Source organism: Corvus kubaryi, unplaced genomic scaffold, assembly GCF_017639235.1.
Source record: "Corvus kubaryi isolate FWS band 111438036 unplaced genomic scaffold, C.kubaryi_AGA036_p1.0 37312, whole genome shotgun sequence".
Lineage (NCBI taxonomy): Eukaryota > Metazoa > Chordata > Aves > Passeriformes > Corvidae > Corvus > Corvus kubaryi.
Genome location: NW_024581098.1, coordinates 3,877,914 through 3,887,506, shown reverse-complemented (window position 1 = coordinate 3,887,506; position 9,593 = coordinate 3,877,914). Strand labels below are relative to the sequence as shown.

General features: G+C 42.3%; 1 protein-coding gene across 2 annotated transcripts in view; it reads left to right on the top strand.

Moving 5' to 3' along the window:
- The window catches only part of DTNA (dystrobrevin alpha), a 223,463-nt gene that overhangs the window by 465 nt on the left and 213,405 nt on the right, over positions 1 to 9,593 (top strand). The gene's annotated exons all lie outside the window — the stretch shown is intronic.

Sequence of the window (9,593 nt, the reverse complement as noted above, 5' to 3'; positions counted from 1 at the left end):
CCCCCCCCCCGGTGGGGTCGCACGGCGCTCCCGCCTGTCCCCAGGCGCCGCTGAGGCTCTCCCGGCGTGCGAGTGTGCACAGGCATGCGGCACGGCAGGGCTCGCTCCCAGTCGCCCCCCCCCAGCCTCTCAGTGCAGCAGGTCCCGGGGTCCCTGGAGACCACCTGGGGACCCGGTGGGCTGTCCCTGCTCGCCCGCTGTCGCCTCTTGCAGCCGGCTGAGGTAAAAGTGACGAAAGGACGGCGCCCCGCAACGCAGCAGCGGCTGCTGTTACCTGTGCGTTCACCGGCTCGTTGGCAAACTTTGGTGTTGGGCGGTGAAGATCTCGGTCATTGCAGCCAAACTGGCTTGTTCTACACATTCCGTGCTAGAGACCAGCTACCACCCATAGTGAAATACTGCTGGCGACCGCTGAGTCGGGTACTTACTCACTGGATCCGCTTCCAGCATGGGTGATGTTTTAGGTAGTACCTAAGTAGTACTTTAAACATGGGTGGGAAGCAGCGTTGTCTGGTAATCCTTGATAGTTACTGGTGACCCGCATGTTAAAAGGAGAGGTTCACCAAGTGATAAGCGGCATCACAAATCTGGTGCTAGTAGGCTTTCAATATATGGTGGTGTTTTCGAAGTTTTGTAACTTGCTGTTCAGTTCTGAACGTTGTAGCTCTGCTTCTCCCCTTGTTTTTTGGATGTAGAAATATTTCAATAATGGGGGTGAAGGCACGGATTCTGTGGTTTAACAGTGTCGTTAGCTATGGAGCTGTTTTCATAACTTCCACCTGGATACCAGCTTATGTCTCACACCTGTGAATGCCACACGACCAGCCTAATAAAATTGTGGCAACTAGAGTAGCAAGTACTAGATTTTTAAGTCACCGTGGTTTCTGGTTGTCAAAGGGTAAGTGAGCATGAGATAAGAGCCAATGCCATATCTATTTTAGGTTCATGCCTTTATATTGCTCCTCAAAAGAGAATGATCCTACTGACACATTTTTGGGTTTCGCCCTCCTGTTGCAGTCAAGGTCCTGTATTTATTCAAAGTCTGTATTCATCGCAGTGAATGGTTTTGTGGTTTTATGTGGATTTTATTTTTTCTTTTTCACACGACACAGTTAAAACTCAAAGAACTGAATGCCTAAGAATAAATCTTGCCTTCCTATAGAAAAGCACACCTATAATACTGCCTCCTGGCTTGACCTCTCAGTGGGATGTAAGTGTAGTCAGAATGAGATGCTACCGTCTTGCAGTGGTAGTAGTAAATACAAAATTACATACGTGTGCACTCTGTGATCACAAGCAAGTGGATAGTTTATGCATGTAACACTCAGTATATGTGGCTCGTTGATGGTATGCAGTCATTTGCATGAGCAGTTTTTGGTGTGTTACTGGTTGTGTGCACCACTGCCCAGGAAGGCTGAACTGTGCAGGATCAACCATCAGAGATTCAGCTCTCTCTGCAAAGTAGCTCAGGACCCAATCCTGAAAACAAACCTGTGGCAGTGATCTCTGCTTTCTAGAGTAACCCGCCAATCCTGTGACTAAAAAACAGAAAAAAAGCACAAGGTACATTATGATAAACTGCTGGATACCAATCCCTTATAGTTTAGAGCAAGGTGAAGGATGAATTGTTTTATTTTGTTTGATTTTTTGAAGGTTTAGTCCTTTATTAATTTTTTCCTTGATTTCTACAGTTGTGTGCTGTCGGACTGTAGAGTAGTTTGTCTCCTCATACACGTTTTTCCCAGTATAAATCCATTCAGAATTGCGTTTAACGGTCAGCACTGATCTAACTTCCATTCCAGGCAAATAATCAGATATAATTGCACTGAAATCAATGAATATATACAGACATGAAGCTGTGAGAAGAAAATGGGCCTGATGGTGTTTTATATTTGTATAGCTGAAAGCCAAAAGTAGCTGTCATAAATACAGCATGTCCTTTTGGAAGAAATAGTCAATGCCTACCTTAGAGTTGTCCAAAAAGTTTCTTGTGTTTCAGCAGCCCTGGATTAGAAAAGTGGAAGCAGCAGTCTTAGAATGAGGATTGTTCCAGAGAAACTTTTTGTTCCAGTGACTAATCTCCTTAATTCCATGTTGTTAATCTTAGCGTGCACATATCGACACTATTAACTATTTGGCAAGGACTGCTTTCTCAAACAGGGTTCCTTGAGTGTGGCCAGGTATAATAGGGTTAATTCCAATGACTGTATTTTAAACTGCTGCTCTTTACATTAATTATATATATTCCTATCACTAGGCTTAACAGCAAAGTGTAAGTGGTATGGAATGTTACATTCCAATTAGTTTTGCAGTGCAAATGCGGATTATAGTTGATGGCTAAGTCTGACATGTACTGCATGACTTGTCATGTTTTTCCTGGAGAGAGGGGAGTCTTGGGTCTGAGTCACCATGGAAGAACATGGAGCCCCGTAGGCATAAAACTGGTGCAGTGGAGTGATGAGTCAGATCTCTTATCTTTAAATTTGGTATTGTGTGGTATTCATGCATGGGATGCATCGCATTCATTGTGCACCTAGGCAAGTAACTAACAGGCAGAAAACTCACTTAATCAGACCTCTGACTCGCCTTTTCTTTGCAGAGTTGGTCCTGCAGCTGTGGAAATCAAAGGCTGCTGGTTAGGATCATGTAGGAAATCTCGGTGTATTAACCTGTGGAGCAAATCAGCTCTGCCAGGCTATACCCAGTCATTTCTTACATTGTTTCAAGTCCATTAGTAATATGACCTAATACTTAAATTTTCGCTTTTTGTGTTTGAGACTTGAACCAGCTTTTTCAGACTTCTGAAACTGGATAAAGAATAGAGGAGTAAGAGCAGTGTTGCATCTTCATAGACCCCAGTATTTGTTAAGCTAAATGACTTCTCATAAGCATTGCTGTGGAATGACAGTATTGTTGTTAATGCTAAGCTAACGAAAATAATTGAAATTTCTTAGAAGTGGTAGCCTCAGAAATATGTTAAACAGCGAGAGTGAAGACTTGCCCACGCAGCTGTTTTCAGAAACAAAACAGAGCCTTACCTCAGAGGTGTCTTCACTTAGACACTTACTGTGAACTTCCTCAAATAGCAATCATTAATAACGCCAGCTTCTCAAGCTAATGGAGCATGAAGGTTCCTTGATTTATAATCATTTGGGAGCAGATGCTTGAAATTCTGTCCACTTATACAAACAGCACAAGAATGACACTTTTGCTGAAAATCGGGGGGAGGCAGGGGGGGAATTATGTGTGGGACTGTAAGAATGGCCTAGAAGAGTGTAATGCAATGTCTCCCTCTCCAATGTCATTACAAAAGCTACTAGAGGGACTGTGTTTGGAAAAAACTACATGAGGTTTCTATTTGAAAATTGTAGCAGAACATTATTGATCTGTGTATTTTTAATCTCCTCCTATGTAACCAGTCACCATTTTGGATTGCCACAGATGTTAGCACTGGTTTTGGGGTAGGGGGTGTGTGTGTGTGTTCGTAGTCTTGCAAAAAAAAGCTTCTGTCTTCTCACATTGCCTTAAATTGGGAAACTGTTACAATGAAGACATATTGAAAACCATGCAGGAAAGATGTGCCAATTTAGGTCTAAATCTTAGTGATTCCAATTAAAGCGTAAATGCTTCATTTGTTTTTAAGTTAGATGCACCTATTGTAATCTTTAGATGTACAGCTGTCTATAGTGTTACCTGTGGAGAAGTCAGTGCAGGGATGGTTTAGCAGTCTCAGCAACTGAGATAAAATGCCAAGCCACTTGCAAGTACTTGGAAATTTCAGTGGTCTTTGTGTCCTGGTGTGGAGATCACCAAATCTGAGACTAATTGCCCTGACACTGTTCACTTCAGTAGAGCCAGGTTTTTGGCCTGCTGCTTAAGGCAAACAAGACTGAAATGTATGGGGCAAAATCTTTCCCTCTATTATGACATAAATCCAGTCTTTGGGTATTTTCTTCATCCCACTGAAGAGTGAAGAAGATCACAACTGTTTTACTTACCTATGGCATATCCATAACTGCTGCTAGGGAATATAATTGTTTCATGCAGTTCCTTTACTATAAAATGTGTGATGTCATCTCCTCTTGGAACCACTGTATTTATACTGATTGTGTGAGAAGCACCACTGACAGTACACGTGCCTGTGCATATGCCACAAGGACCCAGAGGGAAATCCTGAGCCGTACCTTTTATTGTACAGAGGCTGCATTTTTATAGGAATGCTCTTCTCTGTATAGGCAGAACAGCCTGTAAAGGGAAATACAGCAGTTTCTATAATTGTTCAAAAGAGATTACAACTTAACAGAATTCCATCCTATAACATACAAAGTACAAAAATAAAGGCTCTTTTCAGTTAAATCTTTCACCAGATTGATGTCAAGAAGCAATGCAATATCTCAAATGATTTGGTCTTTTTTAATCTTCTTAGCTGGAAGAGATGTCAGAAGAGCCATTCAAAAATTGAAGTAGAAGGTACATGTAAAATTTCTTCATGTAGTGGTCTGGATGTCTGCTTATTTTGCTTAAGAAAGGCAGACTTTAGAAGCACACTTGATTTTCTTTCCTCTTGGTGCTGACAAGCTTTGCCTTGGCTTAGTTGTCTAAAGAGGTAACAGCAATTAAAATGTCATGTGATGGTGATGTCTATAAACTGTTCTGTGATGTGTCATAATGAAAGATTTTTTTGACCCGATTAAAATCAACAGGGGAAAGAATCTTTCAGCATTATCTCCAGCTTTTCAAAAGTTCAGCTGGAACTTCCTCCTGACCACTGAGTCCTATGAGTGGAGCCTCATTTAACTGGTAAAACTCCTCATAGTGAAGTTTGACCATGCTGGTTTAAAGAAAAGCATGATATAATTTTGCCTTTGGGCCTTCCTGAGGAGCAGAGGAGCTGCTGGTTTAGTGCCAGAATTTGCTTGTCGTACTTACGGATGAATAGAGCCACTGAACAGTGAGACCACGTTGAACTGTTCACCTTGGATGGTGCAGGGAGGCGGAGCTGTGTTTGCATCCCACTTGACACCAGGGAGGATGGGTGAGCTGATTCTGTCCATGAGGAAGAGCCACATCGAGAGGTTCTAAAGCAGGCTCCTAGTGGCCAAGTCCACGCGTACCTGGAGGAAAAGAAAAGTAGAAGATAAAGCAACGTTTCCAGGCATGTTGTTATTGTCATTGAGAGATTAAAACCCCAAAGCAAACCATGACCCACCTCTGTCTTCACACAGTGCAAGTGTAAAAGTAAAGATCAGCTTTAAACAGAAATGTGAGAGGAGGCAGCATGCGCAAGATGATCTTCCTAGAAAGATTTGGGCTGAATTGAAGATCTGATGCTTGTAGTTCTGATCTTGACTCCTGGTTCCCGGGCAACTGGAGTTACTCCCCAAGTGTGCTTGCACGTGGAAGGAGCTGCCTTTTGTAGGACACTTGTCTATGCCCTTATGCCTCCCTGAATTGCCCTGTATAGTGGCTATTTACATCTATTGAGTCGTCTCACAATTGCCCTGTTGTACTTGATTGGTGCCAAAGTCAAAGTTTAATGATGGTTGGCCTGTGCTCAGCCACAGCAGCATTGTCCACTATAATCACCTCCGCAAAGTAGGGCTGGATCACAGTCTGAAGTACCAGTCAGCTCTCCTCTTTGCTTTCCTCTTTGAAATCTTCTTTGCTTTGGCATGTGTGCCAATGGTTGTGCTCCCGTGGTGTGCCACACAAACTCGAGTGTCGCTGGGAGGCTTTCGTCCCTGGAGAAAGGAGGGCTCTTGGCTGCCCACCAAAGCCCATCACGGCTTGACAGTTGCGCTTTAGTGAAATGGACCGACCAACTTCTCGGTGGGCAGAGCGCCAGCCCGGCAGATGGGCCTGAGTGTGGGCAGCCAGCAGAGCGCATACATATGTGTAGATGTAGATAATTGTATGTATGGGTATAATAAATAGGGATCTTTGCAATTTGAAAAAAGGTGCCGGAGTGAAAGGCTGAATACCAAAGCAGTGAGCCTGGGGAGAGACTTCTTTTGGAGAGGGGGCACGTCAGAGTGCTCAGAGGAAGGATCTGTGCTTTCCTTGTTGCTCTCTGCTTGCAGTTTTGCAGATTATGTAATAAAGGAAGTTATTTAGTCTTTTGAATCCAGGCACTCTTCTAACTACAACTGGGAATGTGGAAAATGACACTTCACTGCAGTGAATTTCCTTACAAACCACTTGGAGCTTGCTACCAGCTCCGATTCTACCAGCACAGTTACTAGTACAGCTTGAGATCAGTGGAAATTTGTGCATGCCATACTTTTTGTTTTGAATTGCATTTTAAAGTGTGAAATACTATAATGAGCAAGAGGTGTGTGGAAATCAGTTGTCAGTACAGAATGTACCAAACTTTCTTTGTGGGTCATAGCTTCCAAAATCTTTGTGTAGTTAGACAAACTCCCTAGCTAAGCCCCTTCCATGGATGGCAGTCAGCAAACACATGCACGCAGGCCATATATTAATTGATAGTTAAATATGTATAATTCTTTTGAAGACGTTAACATTAGTTGCATCTCTGCAGAAAGGACATAGGGAAGCTAGGTGGCTTGAGCTTGTCTGCACATGGATTCAGTTGCAGAAGCCCATTTCCCTTGAGCCCATTTCCCTGATTTTATAGATCTGACGCTGGAGAATCACCTGGTCTTGCTGTCTCAGGGCACACAGGTTTCTTGCTTGAAGGTCCAGCTCTCACTAGGAGAGAGCACTTGTGGATTGCAGGATGAATAGAATCACATACCCAACTGGAAATTGCCATGGGCTTCTCTTAAAATTCTGGAAGGCCTGTGGATGCAGTTTTTCTTGAGCTGGTAAGGGAAACCAAGGATCTGGGATTTTTGGCAAAATCCATAATGAGCTCTGGATACTCTCAGTATAAAAGTAGAGATTCAGCTTTATCTTTCTAGGATCCTTAAGTTAGATTAGCTGGAATTACTGGGATAAGAAAATTCTTTTCTCAAATCCTGGAAATAAATGACATTTGCCAGATCTAATGTAATCCCTTTATGCTTAACCTGAAGACATGGCAGCTGCCTGTGTGACTCCCAGATCAGGTACTGCTGATTTCTAAGTGCACACACTGCACAGAGAAATTTTGCAAGCCAGCACATTAAATGCACCGGCAGACCTAGGCAGTGTGTTTTGGCTTAAAGAATGGGACCAGGCTTTTGTTGGGGATTGACCTACCTGGCGAGGTGTCCAAAACGAGTGCGATGAAAGTGCTATTCTGAAAAGGGGAAATAATGAGGTACTTTCTTAGGGCGTGGATTTCAAAAAACAATTAAAACTCCTGCAGGTTTCAGAGGCAGGTATGTGCTCCTGTAATGGAAATGATAACACCATTCCTGGTCTGAGTATGATGTCTGACGTGTATATACACTTTCATTAACTTTTTACTCTTCTTTTTTTTTTTTAGTCTTCCAGATGTGTTTACCATGTGGCTCTGCTCATTTTTTCCCTTCTTAAATATTGACCAGAACAAGCAGTTTAATGGTGGTGTGCACTAGTTAATGGGAATTACAGAAATTTAAGTCCTCTGTGTTGGAATACTGCAAGTTTTGACTCATTTAATCCCTCTCTCCTTAGCCCACATCTACCATTTCCCTTTGTGCAGGCTAGTAGGAATACAGCCTTTAAGTCTCAAGGGGTTTTTATCAGTTTTCTTATCACTGGCATTCAGCTGCTTCTGGTGGGACTGTTAGAAAAACACAGGTGTAGTCCTTCAAAGGACTGGGAGAGGACAAAGGGATAGAAAAACAGGATGCAGGAGGAGGAGGAGGTGGGTTGTTAAAAGGGGAAAGTGGGATGGGGAAAAAATAGTGTGTGAAAGGAGAAAAAAAATGCAAAAGGAAAGGGTAGGAAAAAAAATAAAAAAAAGCCTGAAAACAGCAAAAAGAAAAGAAGGAAGGAGAGGAAAGGAGAAAAAAACCCAACCAGATCATCTGATATGAAGGACTCTACTGTGTTAATTAAAATTAGTACATGGTCCAGCTAAGTTCCTTTTCACTTAACATGACAGAGCACGACTCATTTTCAAAGGCTTATTTGGCAAAGAGTCTCATTTGACCTTACAGGACTACTTGCAGGAGGAATTCTCTTGAGAAGACCGGTGTTAGGAGTAGCAGGGTCAGTTTGCTGCGTGTTTCAAGCCCACAGACAGGACACTGGAAGCCGAACTGCATCACACTGTGCCCTGTATAACCTTCTGCAGAGAAAGGTGATACAGACTGTAAATACTGCAATATTAGAGGGACTTCAAAAGCAGTCCCTGTTTCTCTAGACGGATGCAGAAGATTTTAAAGCAGTTAGTGTTTGTGAACACTGGATTGCTAAAAAGGCACTTAGCTAATTTTTCCTTCGTGACCCCTGTTTATCTAGTAATACCAAGACTGAAGTTATTATGGACAACTGCATGAAACTTTTTTGCACAGAAAAGGTACACAATAGGTATTATACAAGGTAGTAACTTAAAATGCAGCTACTTAGTTCATTTCTCTTCACTAAACATTACCAGTCATCCTGCTTAAGCAGAAGAATGGGTAGAATATCTTCATGTTTTGGTGAAAGGTATATTTAATTTGTCCCACTGTAGTGTTCTTCTGTATTTCCATAGGGAATGCTACCTTTCTGATACCCTGGGAGCCCCATATTATCACTGCTATTTGCATTTACACCTAAGTGTTATGTATTTTAGTTCTAAAAACAAGCTGGCAGAAAGATCATTATTCCTGCACAATTTGTGAGGTTTTTTTTTTCTTTCAACATATGAAAGCACATAGTAGGGCTTATAAAACTCTCTTGATTCGTTGTAGGCAATCAGACTCTTGATGGTGCACTTGACTATCAGAACAAATGACTTCTTTACCGTAAGCGCCGTTCCAAATAATGGATGTAATGTTAGTGGGCTTAGTGAAGCAGTGGGTTATATTGCAGTGACTGCAAAGCATGGAAACCTACTGTGTCTTTCTGTCATAAAAAGGCCCTGCCTGTGCTGTAGATCCTGTGAAGAATTTGAGATACTTGAAAGGATAAAACACTGTATAAATTCCTAAAGTTCAAAGAGAAAATACCACTCAGGATAAAAAAGGGAGCTTAGCCCAGCTGCAGCTTAACCATATATGACAGATCTAGTGCTAAGTCCTGCGCCATCAATGCAAATGCTTCTGGAGTTCACCAAGTAGCCAAATGGAAAGACTAGAAGAAAGGCTTTGAGGATACTGACCTGGGGAGAGGGGCAGAAAGAAAAGGCACGTGCTTCCCAATAAATGACTCTTATTCTCTGGACAGGGTGTGGACAGGGAAGGTTTAAGACATGCACAGTTAGATTTGTGTTGCATTTCCTGTGAAAATTACTTTTAAAGGCATTAATAATCATTTGTCTGTATTTCTGTGCAAGTATTATGCCATAAATAAAATTGGCAACCATGAAAGTTGGGCATCCTGTTAGAATAACACAGGGATAGGTTACACCAGGCCTAAACAATGCTTTTGAGTGCTGAGAGTTAAAAAAATCATTGGCTGTGCCCTCCTTTGGTTGCTGTATAATGACATGAACATTGGATCAAAGCTGATCACGT